At 41.0% G+C, this 13,910-nt stretch overlaps 1 long non-coding RNA gene across 1 annotated transcript; it reads right to left on the reverse strand.

The window, feature by feature from the left end:
- Positions 1 to 10,991: 10,991 nt before the first annotated feature.
- Positions 10,992 to 13,682, reverse strand: 9630028H03Rik (RIKEN cDNA 9630028H03 gene). Its single transcript, NR_015544.2, has 2 exons — positions 13,475 to 13,682; positions 10,992 to 13,071 (listed from the first exon to the last, which is right to left on the reverse strand). It is a non-coding gene; the product is annotated as an RIKEN cDNA 9630028H03 gene (long non-coding RNA).
- Between the last annotated feature and the right edge of the window lie 228 nt (positions 13,683 to 13,910).

The following is a 13,910-nucleotide window of genomic DNA, read 5'->3' on the forward strand; positions in this document are numbered from 1 at the left end:
TACTCAGAGTCTCACACCTGGATTCAGATGCTAAGATTTATAGGAGGGACATTGCCCTGGTTTGCTTCTCTGCTACTATGCTAAACACCACGACCAAAAGCAACTTAGGGAGGAAAAGGGTTAATTTGGCATACATATTAAGATCACAATAAAGGATGTCCACACAGGACCACTCGCCAAGGGGTCCTGGGTACCACCCACAGTGTCCTGGGCCCTTCCAGATTCCCTATTAGCCAGGAAAATGCTCCACAGACACATCCATCAGACACTCCCATGGAGGCAATTTCTCAGTTGAGGTTTCCTCTTCCAAGATGACCCCTGTTTGTATCCAGGTAACAAAACCTTACTGGTAAAACCTATTAAGAGTATTCCACTTAAGTAATTAAGAGAACCTACAGAGTGCTCTAGATTCTGGAAAATCAGACTGGAAAATAATTGGGTAAAAGAGCAACACTTGACATCTAGTTGGCCAAAGCAATTCAATTCCTTATCATGGGCAACATTAGTGAAATGTGTGCAGGGTTGTTAGGATTGCTGTATTTTTTTAATGTTTTAGACTCTTACTTTCTTATACAAATTCTGTCTAACACAGGTATTGAGAATATGTTTTGGAACTGTCCATTAGCCAGGCTTTGCTAGAATAAAGCTGAGTATGAAACATCCCCCAGATCTCAGTGACTTCACAAAAACAAACAAACAAGACAAAATAAAACAAAACTCTTTATATTGTACTCATGGGTCCACAGTTTAACCTACCTAAGAGTATATCCCCCCACCAGGATGAGATCATTGCTTCATAGACATACTGCTTACACCTCAGAGCCCACGAATGCTAGATGCCACTCTGTCTTGATCATTCATACTCATTCTGAACATCTCCTTCTGTGCCATTGTCCAAAGCTAGTCATGGGGGCAAGTCTGACATCGATGGGGTGATAAAGTACACAGTAATACAGACAGCACGGGTCTCCTTGGAATGATAAAGAACTCAAGGCCCTGGCACCAACAGGAGCTTCAACCACAGCAATCCTTTTGGGCTTCAGTGCTACGTAAAAGAAATGCTCCATTGCTTGGCTGATTCCAGGCCTCTTGTTTAGCCAGTGAAGAATCTGGGCTCAGAGGGCACACGACTGGGCAGAGACTGGGGCTTGGGCTTTGCAGTCATGCCAAGATGACTTCTTAATCTCAGCTCTCTTTCTAAGTACAGACCCTCTGGTCTTGGTCATCACAAGAGGGAGACTGGTCTGGTCCTGAATCTTTTTTCTTTGTGGGGGGGAAGGGGTTTGAGACAGGGTTTCTCTGTATAGCTCTGGCTGTCCTGGAACTCACTTTGTAGACCAGGCTGGCCTTGAACTCAGAAATCTTCCTGCCTCTGGATCCCCAGTGCTGGGATTAAAGGCGTGCACCCCACGCCTGGCTTGTTCTGAATCTTAAGGTTCTCCAGATGCTATCACATTGAAGGATGGCATCTTGAACAGGTACCCTCACCTAAGGTGGACTCTGCTCAGACTGGAAAAGCCACTGGGTGCCACTTTGTGCATAGGGGGAGATGGAAAAGGATAGGTTGCTGTTGAAATACTGCTAAATTGTTGACTTTCCCTCCCCTTCTCTCTTTTCCACCTTCTAAAAAGCCAAATCTTGGTCACAATTTGGGTATGTATCTTCTTCCCCTAGTAGAGCACAGGTTGATGCTCCTGTCCTGTGACTTCCTACACACCTCTCCCCTCAGGGTACAATATCCATTCTATCTTCCCAAGTGCAGGACTCTGCGACTGTAAATTAATGCCCTTGTTCCCTACAGCCACAGGCAGCTTTGGAGGAAGATATGACTTCAGTCCTGAAGATAAGAAAAGTCCTGCTTGTGCTAGCAGTAAAAATTTACTTGTAGAAATAGGTGCTCCATTAGACAAAAACAAAAGAGCCCTTAGAACCAGTCAAAACCATTAGGATCATTGGTTCTGGTTTCAAACAAGCAGAGTAAACAAACTCCATTCCAAGTAGGAACTGTTTCTGCTGTCCTCCTTTAAGCTTTCCCGATCCAAGTTACAGTGTTTGGACTTTTCTGGAGTTTCCTTCTAGTGGGTTTCCCTTTATTGTGTGCTCCAGATGGCCAGTGGCTAGGACAAAGGCAAGCCCAGTTTAAACTATGACTTCACTTGTTTAGGACTTTGCTGGTGTCCTGTGTGTGCATGGCCCCGGAAGAAAGGTGTGGTCGCTGCATTGTTCTTCAATAAATGGAGCTCTGCTTCTCTAGTGTCACATCTTTCCACACTGTGGCTCCTGGCTCCGCTTAGGTTGACAACAGGAACGCTCAGTGTCTATATGCACATATCCCCCACCCCCACCCCCACCCAGCACTCTTGACCGCTCACTCACCATGTGATTCTCCACCCAGAAATTCAACAGCTTAGTGGTTAACATGGAGCACAATGAGAGAAGAAAGACAAACAAACACTCTGACTGATACAACCACTTTTCTCCACATGACTCTCCCTCTTTCTGCTTTCTCATGGCCAGAAATATTGACTTAAAAACACCTGAGGGCTGATGAGGTGACTCAGCGGGTAAGAGCACTGACTGCTCTTCCGAAGGTCCTGAGTTCAAATCCCAGGAACCACATGGTGGTTCACAACCATCTGTAATGACATCTGACGACCTCTCCTGGTGAGTCTGAAGACAGCCACAATGTACATTCATAAAAATAATAAATAAATCTTTAAAAAAAAAACACCTGAATATGGAAGACCGTACATTTCACAGTATAAAAAGAGATGGGTGAAGACACAGTCAGTCTCTCCAGTGACCATGCACTCTTCTCAATGGTAAAAACACCATGTCTAATTTTGCTTCACTGACCAAAGCAAATGGCAGAAACAAGCCTTGGGGAGGGGGGTGGGGCATGTGAGGGAAGGGTCACTGCCCATGGAACTTGTTGGAAAGATGGGATACAGGTCCTCACACTGAAAGCCTACATGTAGCACCCCTTGACTGGAAATCACAGTGAGTTCATCCAAGAATCTCTGGGGAGCTGAACAAAATTAGTATTTTTATACAGTTAAGGAAAAGTCATGATCAGTGAGACTGAATTTGAAACACTTCAGCCATCAGATAACCAAGTCATAATTCACATGACTTTGTCTTACGAGTTCAGATGAAGCTGGGCTACCGAGCCCTCCACCTACCTAGTAAGACCAGACCTGAAAACAGCCATGACTTCAAACTTGGCCTTCAAGTTCCAGGTGTCACAACTTTTTCTAAAGGCTTTCATGACATCTTCTTTTCTCCAGACATGACTAATTGTTTTTTACTTAGATGCATTATTCTTGCCATTTGTATGTGAGAAACCGTAAGTCAGTTCTCAGGACATGTCCTGGGGAATTATAATGAACAAAATAAGGATAGAACCTGCCAGTGACTAATTATGAGAAATGTAGGAGGTAAGTTGTCAGCTTGTCAGCTAAGTCTGATCCCATCATCTTCCTAGACATGCAGTGGTGGAAGTATACTGTGAGTAGTACGGAAACCATACATCCTCCCTCTCCATGGACATCGCTTTTTTGGGTAGCATGACTATTTAACTCAAGAGATCAATATAATAGTTTTTATAATACATAGTGTGGGTGAAGATGACTGGAAGTTTGAAATTGCATGGGAGAGATTAAAACCTTTAAAAGTCAAGCCTGATTGCTATTTAGGACACGGAAGATAGAGAGTGGTTACAGACAGAAGTGGTGCAGTGTAACACACACACACACACACACACACACACACACACACACACACACACACACAAACTTTAGAAAATCCTCTGTTTCTGGTGTCTCCAGAAAAAGAAAGGCAGAGAAGGATAAATGTATAGAGGAAGGAATGCCAGCTCTTTTATTTTTCTCAAGTCTTTTGCCCAGGGAAGACTGCTATTCTAACTCGAAATTCTGTGACCTTCTCTGTCACTATACATGCAATATTTATTTTTGCTTCCCTGTGTGGATTTTGAGTGAGAACTCAAAGTATATAATTTCTAACTAAGGGACCGTGCAAAATAGAATCCAGTGTTGATTCCATAACCTCATTATTGGAAAGCACCCATGAAGTGGGAGTAGATTAATTATGTCCAGAGCAGGAAAATGTCTGCAGGGCTCCTCACCCATGAGACTAGCCTTTACATTTAAAGATTGTTCTACATCACACTTTTTGTAATATAAAGGATGCTAACTCTTTTTACTTGAATAACTCTGAATTCTAGTATCAGCTCCCTTCTCATTTAAAAACTATTCAATTTAAAGAAGATATGCAACCTCCCAATGCCTGAATTTACAGTTGCTTTTACTGCTACTACGGAAGATTTCAAATATACCTAAATGTAGAGAGAACAAAATAATGAAAATGTAAGTACACTTCAGTTTGAACCTTGACCAAACCTAGGACAAATCCAAACTGAAGGACTTTCTATAGCATAACTAATGAGTATATTACCAATGTAACAAGAGCATGAAAATTAATTGGGGGCAGACACTGGGACTAATCACAGACCAGAGAAGGAAAAGGAGATATGATAAGCAAATTCAAGACAGGACCCTCCCTAGGTTCCTGAAAAAGAAAGATGGCATTAGTTGAGGAAGTGGATGAAATTTCTGATTCACTTCATAGGATGGTATTATTGCTAATTTCCTGGTGTTGATCTTTGTGCAACATACGATGTGTGATCTCGGTGACATAGGATGTTACAATAGGAGAAGCTAAGCAATAAGTATTGGGGCCTTAGCTGCTAGAATAAAATATTGTACAACTTTTTTGAAATTCTAAGATTAATTTAAAGTTTAAAATATGATGTCTTAAGAATGATGCTTATTAGCATTCTGCCAGTTTCGTTTCATCTGTTCCTCCTCCCCTCATCACCGTGTGTGTGCATATATGTGTGTGAATGTGTATGTATGTGTATATGTGTATGTATGTGTATATGTGTATGAATGTGTGTGTTAATGTGTGTGTATGTATGCGAATGTGCGTGAGTATATATGTGTGTGAATGTGTATATATATATATATATATATGTGTGTGAATGTGCATGTGAATGTGTGGATGTATATATGTATGTGAATGGTGTGTATGTATGTGTGTGAATATGAGTGTGTATATGTTATGAATGTGTGTATATGAATATATATATGTGTGTATATGAATATATATATATATATACATATATTGCTGTGTGCATATATGTGTGTGAATGTGTGTGTGTGCATGTGTTTGTGTTTTTTGGCAAATGAAAACAGAATATAAATTTACTGTTTGATCTTTACAGATCTGTGACATGCTTGCAGTAACACAAGCGCATGCAACACAATTAACTATGTTTTTTAATACTTATGAGCAGGTCTGTGTTCCAGGTTACCAAGTGCCTCAAAAAAATGTCTGGTTTAGATTTTATTTGACCTAATCAGATTTCCAGCAAGGTGCCCATACTGCATTGCTTCCTATAGCCCTTAGATCTCTTAATCTGAGAGTCCTTGCCCCTCCTCCTTCTCTCCCTGGCATTTATTTTTGAAGAAACTGGGTCATGTTTTCTGCAGTTTCCCGTTTTGCTTTGGATGGCTCTAAGCCAGTACTTCTGGGTCTTTCTTATATAGAGACAATAGCCCTCACCTAAAACCACCTAAAAGCCTTGGTGAGAAAACATGAGAAACAGCCCAGCATTTATGAGTGTGCTTTTGCAAGCTCTGGCTGCCCTCTGCCCTCCTGTCCCCTCTGAAGGCTCCCGTGTGATTCTGAATGGTGGCTATGCACTTAAGGTGAACTTATCATTAAATTTATCCTCAGCTTGCACTCATGAGGATTAACAGATGTATTTTCAAAAATGATATAAAAATAAAAGACCCAGCCCTAGAGAAAGAGGCCAAGAAGAAAAATTCGATTCCATTTCTAAAAGTAACCATGTGACCATAAACTCAAAGGGTAAACTATAGACTTGTCACAGGTACCTTCTGCAAGTCTGCATATATGTATGTATATGTGTGTGAATGTGTATGTGAATGTGTGTTTGTGTGTACATGTGTATGAATGTGTGTGAGTGTGTTTGTAAGTGTGTGAATTTGTGGGGTTTTTTTTGTTTGGGGTTTTTTGTTTTGGTTTGGTTTTTTGTTTTTTGTTTTTTGTTTGTTTGTTTTCTGAGACAGGGTTTCTCTGTATAGCCCTGGCTGTCCTGGAACTCACTTTGTAGACCAAGCTGGCCTCGAACTCAGAAATCTGCCTGCCTCTGCGTCTCGAGTGCTGGGATTAAAGGCGTGTGCCACCACGCCCAGCGAATGTGTGTTTATGTGTGAGCATGTGAGTATGTGAATGAGTGTGTATGTGTGTGAATGTGTAAGTGTATGTGAGTGTGTCTATGTGTGTGATGTGTACATGACTGTGTGTATGTATGTGTGAGTGTGTTTAGGAGAGCATGTGTGTGTGAATGTGTGTGGGGGTAATTGTGCAGTTATGTGCTCACATACATGCTTGCTTACTGGCCATGGTGCATTGGAGGTGGTCAGAATACGACCTATCTGTAGTCTATTCTCTTATTCCATAATGTGGGTCCCAGGGATCCTACTCAAGTCCTTATGTTTGTCAGCAAGTACTTTTTCTCTCTGAGCCTTCTAACCAGCCCACCATATGCATTCTAACCTCACTCTAAAAATGTGTGTGTGCACACTATAGACTGACAAGCAGTGACGTTAGGAAAGCCAGAAGGTTTCTTTGGTGTATAAACTCAACGCTTTCTTTCTTCACTTTGAAAGAAATGATTCTGTTCTCTGCTTAAACCATGGCAGTCTTACAAAGCTTTGTTTCTTTGGCCTTAACTCCAAATTCTTTTAAATTCCACAAAAGAGCTGGCCTACTGGCCTTCCGTAATGAACAGACACCAGGATATGTGCATTTATTTCCTGTCTTGCTCCAGGCTCTCCTCCAAAGCAGTGTAGAGGAAAAAAAAAAAAAAGGTTGGTTTCCTAGGAACTGAAGGCGCTATCTAGATGCATGAACCACAAAATTCCTGCCTTCCTCATGCACATATTTAAGGGACGTCCTTCAAAACTCTTTGAACATCATTTTTATTACCCAGTATGTTCTGTGCACATGAGAGCCTCTTACCTCACTTTAGAATGGAGGTGGCCTTGCTTTGCTTCAAAAAGATGCCTCAGAAGGAGACGTTTTAGAAGACCTTGGAGCTTGCCATTGAGCGTGTGGGGCACTTTGACCCTGTAATAGCACTTAGGTCTCAGGAAGGGAGGGCAGCGCTTCAAGTACACCTGAGCTCAAGGATAAGGAGATATATATCTTTGCTTTTAAGGAAATTTGATTTTGTTTATACATAGACTGGTATTAAACATAGATGGGTAACTTTGTTACTGCCTCAGGCTCCAGAACAGAACTGAGAAGTAGAATCTGGCAACTATAGCTGTTAACACAACACAACACAACACAACACAACACAAACTTGCAATCACACAGAGTAAGTGAGGGGATCTGAATTTTAGTGTAAGCCCCCACATATTTATTCATATGAAATGACCAAGTATATATTGACTAAGCATGTGTTTCTGACACCAAAGTATTTTTAAATGAACCAAAGTCACAGCTTCACACGAAAATGGCACATAGCCGTTCGTAGGATTAACCAAAATGGCACACAGTGCCTCCTGGTACCACTTCAGGTTCAGGTTCCAGTTTCTCAGTCTCCTCCTTCTGCAGCTGGCCCGTACGTCAGGATCCAAGGTCCACAGGCTGCACCTGGCTTATTTGTCTCTCAAGTCTCGGATTATACAATGGACCCTATTCAATTTTATGTTATTTATGAACTGAACAAACAGGACGATTTACCATACAGGATTTCCTCAATTCTAGACACAGCCTATGGCTTCCTTGTGAAAGCTTGCACACGGCACACTCTATGTATCCCCTGTTAAGAGCTGAGGTGGATATTGCATGGTTTCATGTTTCTCTCTGGCAAGATTTTAGTACTGGGGAGGGGTATTATTGACCAAATTTTTGTAGCTCTTGCCACCTTTACAAATTAGTAAGGTGAAAATCTGATGCTATAATACCAAGCATGACTCAGGAGGGGTTTAGGTCATGAGGTAGAGCCCACATAAGTGTATTAGTGTTCTGAAGGAAGAGACACTCTCTACCTACTCTGTGAGGACCCAAGAAGGGATTTGCAGGCTACAACAGAGAAGAACGCTATCACCAATACCCTGGGATGTTCGCAATCCAACTTCAGCCTCTACAATTGTGAGAAACAAATGCCTGGCATTGGTATGACATCATCAGGCTGGGTTATGGAGACCAATTGACTAAGACTAAGGCTTCTTGGGGAAGGTGAGAGAGGCTGAGAAAGGTGGCTGATGTACTAAAGTTCTTGAAGCCTCCCACGCCAAGGTTGAGTCTGATGAGATTCTAACCCATCAAAGGGATGAAGGCATACTCTTCAAAACAGGCATAGCAAATGACACACTCTGAATGTTTGGAGTCATTTCAAAGCGGCATGACAGTTTTCCATGGGAGGCAGATTGGGCTTCAAAGTCAACGAATATTCATTTGTCTCTGAATATGCACATTCTCTCATGAAGAATATAAAGATCATCAATGAGTAGTTGACCTTACAGTGTGGGAGCGGGCAAGGAACACAACAAACAAAGTAAAACTGAAGCACAATATCAGAAACAAGGGCATCAGCCTTTGGCAGCACTCAGTGTGGGTTCTGTTTACTTTGCTCTAGGCAGCTGCGTGGGACTGGCCAGCTACTGCTTTTCTTTCACTTATTGGCTTCCTGCCTCCCCTGCCACTAAAGACAGGCTGACTGGGAAGCGCTCAGACGGAAAGACAGGACTGGCCCTAAAAGACACTGTATTTGGAAGGACTCCCAGATACTTTCCCTGTTAACCGTGAGTAGTCATCAGAATACCCAAAGCCAGTTTTGAAGGAGACACCACTTGTAAACACTGGAGAGGATTTGCATAAATGAACTTTGAAGAGAGAAGGAAAAGGAAAAAGGATAAAAGGCAAAATATGGAAATAAATCTGTCTCCAATTTTTTGTTTCAGAAAATCATCTTTCATAAGGTACATATGACGACATCAGAGTCAGTTCAAGCAAGCTCAGTTGCACAAGGAAACAAACATACCTAGCAACTCCCTACTTCAAAGTCTTTACAATGAGAGCCGATTTATTGTCCTTCCGTATTCTGTGTGACATACACAAAACTCTATGTACCCATAAACATATAGAACTTATCCACTTACATACATAAATGCTAGAGCTGCTGAATATTGCACTTTATGTTATAACAGTATGTTATATATTAGCTATATATTAGCATTATGTTATAATGCTAATAGTGATACACGTGAAATATTAAGGGCACTATACTTATATGACTAGAATCTGTAAGTACTGCACAATATATATTACCAAGAAAACTCAGTCTTTAAGATTTTTTTAAAAGTTCATTATGTGTATGTATTCTCACGGATGCATACATGTTGTACATGTACATGCATGTATAGTTAGGTCAGAAGTTGAATTCAGGTGTGTTCCTCAGTTGCTCTCCACATTATTTTTCAAGACCAGCTCTCTCCCTGAACCAGGAGTTTATTGCTTAGGCAAGGATGGTTATCAAGTTAGCTCCTGGATCCTCCTGTCTCCAGTGATGTTACAAATGAGTGCTGCCATACTTGGCTTTTTTTTTGTTTGTTTGTTTGTTTGTTTTTTTGTTGTTGTTTTTTCAAGGCAAGGTTTTTCTGTGTAGCCCTGGCTGTCCTGGAACTCTCTTTGGAGATCAGGCTGGCCTCGAACTCAGAAATCCGCCTGCCTCTGCCTCCCAAGTGCTGGGATTAAAGGTGTGCGCCACCGCACCCGGCCATACTTGGCTTTTTACATGAATGCTGAGGACAGAAATCAAGTCCTCATACTTCCATAGAAAATATTTTACCAATAGATATGTCCCCAAGCACAGGGTTTTTAAAACCTGTAAATGCTTTCTGTGGTTCTTCTCTCCTCTCAAACACGGTATTCCCAACTTCCTGGAGACAGCCTGAAACAAACCTAAATGCACAGCAGCATCGTAATAGAATCTCACCCATGAGTTGAATCAGAGAGAACAAAAAGTAAAAATTTTATATGCCATAAAATGGTTGCGCAATCATTTTACCGACAAAGGGTAAATGGCACAGCATGGACCTTCCTTCTTCCACGTGAGCACAGAAAACAGTCATCGGAGAGTCCTGGGTAGTTAGGGGCAATATGAGCAAATAGCAAGACAAAGAGCTATCTATCTATCTATCTATCTATCTATCTATCTATCTATCTATCTATCTATCATCTATCTATCTATCTATCTATCTATCATCTATCTATCCATGACAAAGATGTTTATTAATTCTAAATTCCTCTTCAAGGGTTGGTAAATTTTTGACATATCACTTAAGGATGTACAATTTGACTTGAGATAATTGCAACATTAAACAATAGTATGTTTAGCCAAAATACTGTAGCAATTCCCTGAGGGAAAATGTTGTATTCATCTATCCAGAAACTCATCTTCAATGTTCCAAAAAGCTGGGTGGATGGGGATGGAGGATTCACAACACTCAAGATATGACACACCCAGAAAACTACCAAACACAGTGACCACAGCCCTCTTCAACAAGAAATGATGCAACTGGAGGGCGAATTTAAGTGTTTAGAAGTCAGGGCCATCATGGTGGCTTGTGTCTACAATCCCAGGACTCTACAGGAAGCTGGGACAGGAGCTGACGAGTTCCAGAACGGTCATGGGCAGTAGCAACGGTTTCAATTGTTTTGCATAAACATTTTGGAGAAAGATTGCCCTATCATATATGGTGATTCTACCTTTTTTATATTTTGAAGGATTGTCATACTTTTTCCTGTAGCAGTTATACCATTTTGCATGGCCACAAACAGAAGGCAAGCACTCCAGTTCTTCCAAATCTTTTGCAACCCTTGCTGACTTTTATTTTAATAATAGCCATCTTGACAGGTATGAAGTGATATCACATTGCTGTTTTCATTTACTGAAACACTATTCATAATAGCTAATGTGTGAAAATGACCTGGACTCACCATCATTGAGTGAATGGATAGAGAAAATGTGGTATGACAGAATGGCGAAATGCTATTCAGCCTTGAAAAAGGACCCCCCACCACCACCACCACCAGTCAGGGGAAAAAATGTACATGACACGTGAAGATATTCTAAGTGAAATATGCCAGTCACAGAAAATCAGCTGTGCTTCGTGATGCCCCTTACATAAAGTATGCAAAGTAGCCAGACTCACTGAATCAAAAAACAGAATGTTTTTTGCAATATCTGAGGGATAGGGGTGGGAAAGGGGAAGGCCATGTGAGAGCTGTCAATCCATGGGCAAGCAGCTCCAGTCAAGCAGGATGGGATCAGATTTTGAGATCTGTCATAAAGCATTGAACTCAAGTCAACCATAAAACACCATGCACTTAAAAGCCTATTAGAAGGGCAGATCACTTGTTTACTGTATGTCCCACAATAAGGATACCATGATCTACTGTACAATGTCATAATTATAAATCACACTGGTGCATTGTTTACTTAATATCTGTTTTCAGTTTAGAAGTCATTCTAGAAGTTCGTATACCAATGGAAAAATGAGCTCAAATTTTTAAAATAAAGTATTTTAGCCTATTGGGATCATATAATCCTTGTCACCCTGCTCACTTTGCCCCTTGAACCCCAAATAGCCACAGACTATTTATATTATATTTCATTGCTATTAATTGAATATATAATAAATCAATATAATACATATTATAAATCAATGGGTGTGGCTATGGTCCAGTAACTTTTTTTGGGGGGGGGACCTACCCAAAACTCTACATAGCCAGCCCCTTGCCTACGAAGCAACATGTGGTTAGATAGACTCCTAACCTCATTCACCCATGCCATTCTCCAGGAAGTACCATGCGATGCCCTTCAGCCCCATCTCTGTACCCATGTGTGCCCTTAGGTACATTCTTGCTGGTAATGTCCAGTGTGTTGTCATATAGCAAATGGGTAGGAGGGAAGAGAACGAGAACAGTAACAGGACACATTTTAAAACATTACCAAAGAGATCTTCAAACTAACAGAGATTTAAGAACACTTATTAAAGCAGTTGTTGCCCCTCTGTCCCTTTTCTCACTCTTAATTCATGAACCACGAACCCCTTCCAGGAAAGCGGCATTAGGAGCTCTGCTGCCCAGAACGTCTTCACAAAGCTTCAGTTTTCAGACGCGATGGGAAATCTGCTACATGCTGCAGCAGAGAAGTGACACTCCCCCAAAGGAGAAGACCATCTTAGAGGAACCTAAAGGAGATATGCGGACCCCTCTGTGATGCACCTGAAGCCCTCCAGGAATGTCACACCATCTCTCTGACCTCTCAAGGAAATTAATGACTATAAAGTCTTCCTTTCAAACAAAGACTACTTTACTAATGACTTGTATTTTTTCCTCAAAGTCACTAAATCTGCTAAATAAGACTCCTCTGTCAGATTCTAGAATTTTGTTGCCATTAGAAAGAGAAGGGCAGGAATGAAGTAAACACATGAATTATCTACTTGAGTGACCACAGTGTCACCTGCCTGGGTACACTGTCCATTAGTGTCACACGTTAAAAACCACCTCATTGCTGTTCGTGTTTTTCCTACTTCCTACTTCAATAAAGAATGATAATGGTATCTTTCTATTAGAAACAACCAGTCCGATAGCAAAAGAAAGGTCAAAAAGATTAATAAGATTACCTGGGGCTACAGTACAACTTTGTAATTTCTTTCTCATAACACTGTCTCCTGTTAAATTACACATTCTACAAGCAGGTGCCGTGTGGGGCATCTTCTTGAAGTCTGGGTCCCAAATGAATAATAATGCTCTCTGAGAGACGGCTGTGAGCTGTAATGCCTCCGTTCTTTTGATTGAGAGACGGCTGTGAGCTGTAATGCCTCCGTTCTTTTGATTGAGAGACGGCTGTGAGCTGTAATGCCTCCGTTCTTTTGATCTGGCACTCTGCACAAATTATTGAAAGGGATTTCATTTCTCATAATCTGACAGACACTTTGATCACTCAGTTCCTGACATTAGTACCAGCAGCTGGAGCAGCACGGTGTTCTAAGTACCTTCATAATCAGGCAGCAACTTTCTGAAACTAAACAGAACTACAACCCATTTATTAGCATGATTAAGATAGAGCAATGAACTAAAGAACCTAGAAATGTTAAAAACATCACAACAGCACGCATGCTTGAAAACTACATGGAAAACCTTTTAGCATTCAGTATTGCCATGATAGGAGTGGGTTCCCAGTTCTAATCACATTAAATACAAATAAGATGACTCTGTCTCAAGGCTCATAGAATAACAAGTTACATTAAAGGATGAGTGATACTATAAAAATATAAAAATAACTTACGTGTAATCCTTAATATTAGCAGTTCCTGCTTCCCGGTCCGTTAACCTGTAGGAGTTCCAAGGCTAAACACCTGTCTCAGCTCTCTGTGCTGCTGACCCTCTTGGTTTCTTGATTGTCTTTCATTTTGTTTCAAAATCAGTCTTTAAGGGGAAACCCTTGCTCCAATGGCGTGACAGCAACGGCATTTGGGTTCGACAGGAGCACACTCAATGACAAGGTGCAGAGAGATGTAGATATAGATGTAGATACAGATGTGCTGCCTATACACAGAGCTCACCTTCTGTGCTTTTGATATTGGAACATTTTTAATAAGTAATATCCTTTTCTACATTATAACTGGGATTTTAGCTCTAAGGGGAAATCTCATAAAAATTAGGTTACTCTATAGAATCAGCAATTTTATTCTCTAAGGGTACAAGCATGTTTGAGAAAATAT

This window comes from Mus musculus, chromosome 2 (assembly GCF_000001635.26).
Source record: "Mus musculus strain C57BL/6J chromosome 2, GRCm38.p6 C57BL/6J".
Taxonomy (NCBI): Eukaryota; Metazoa; Chordata; class Mammalia; order Rodentia; family Muridae; genus Mus; species Mus musculus.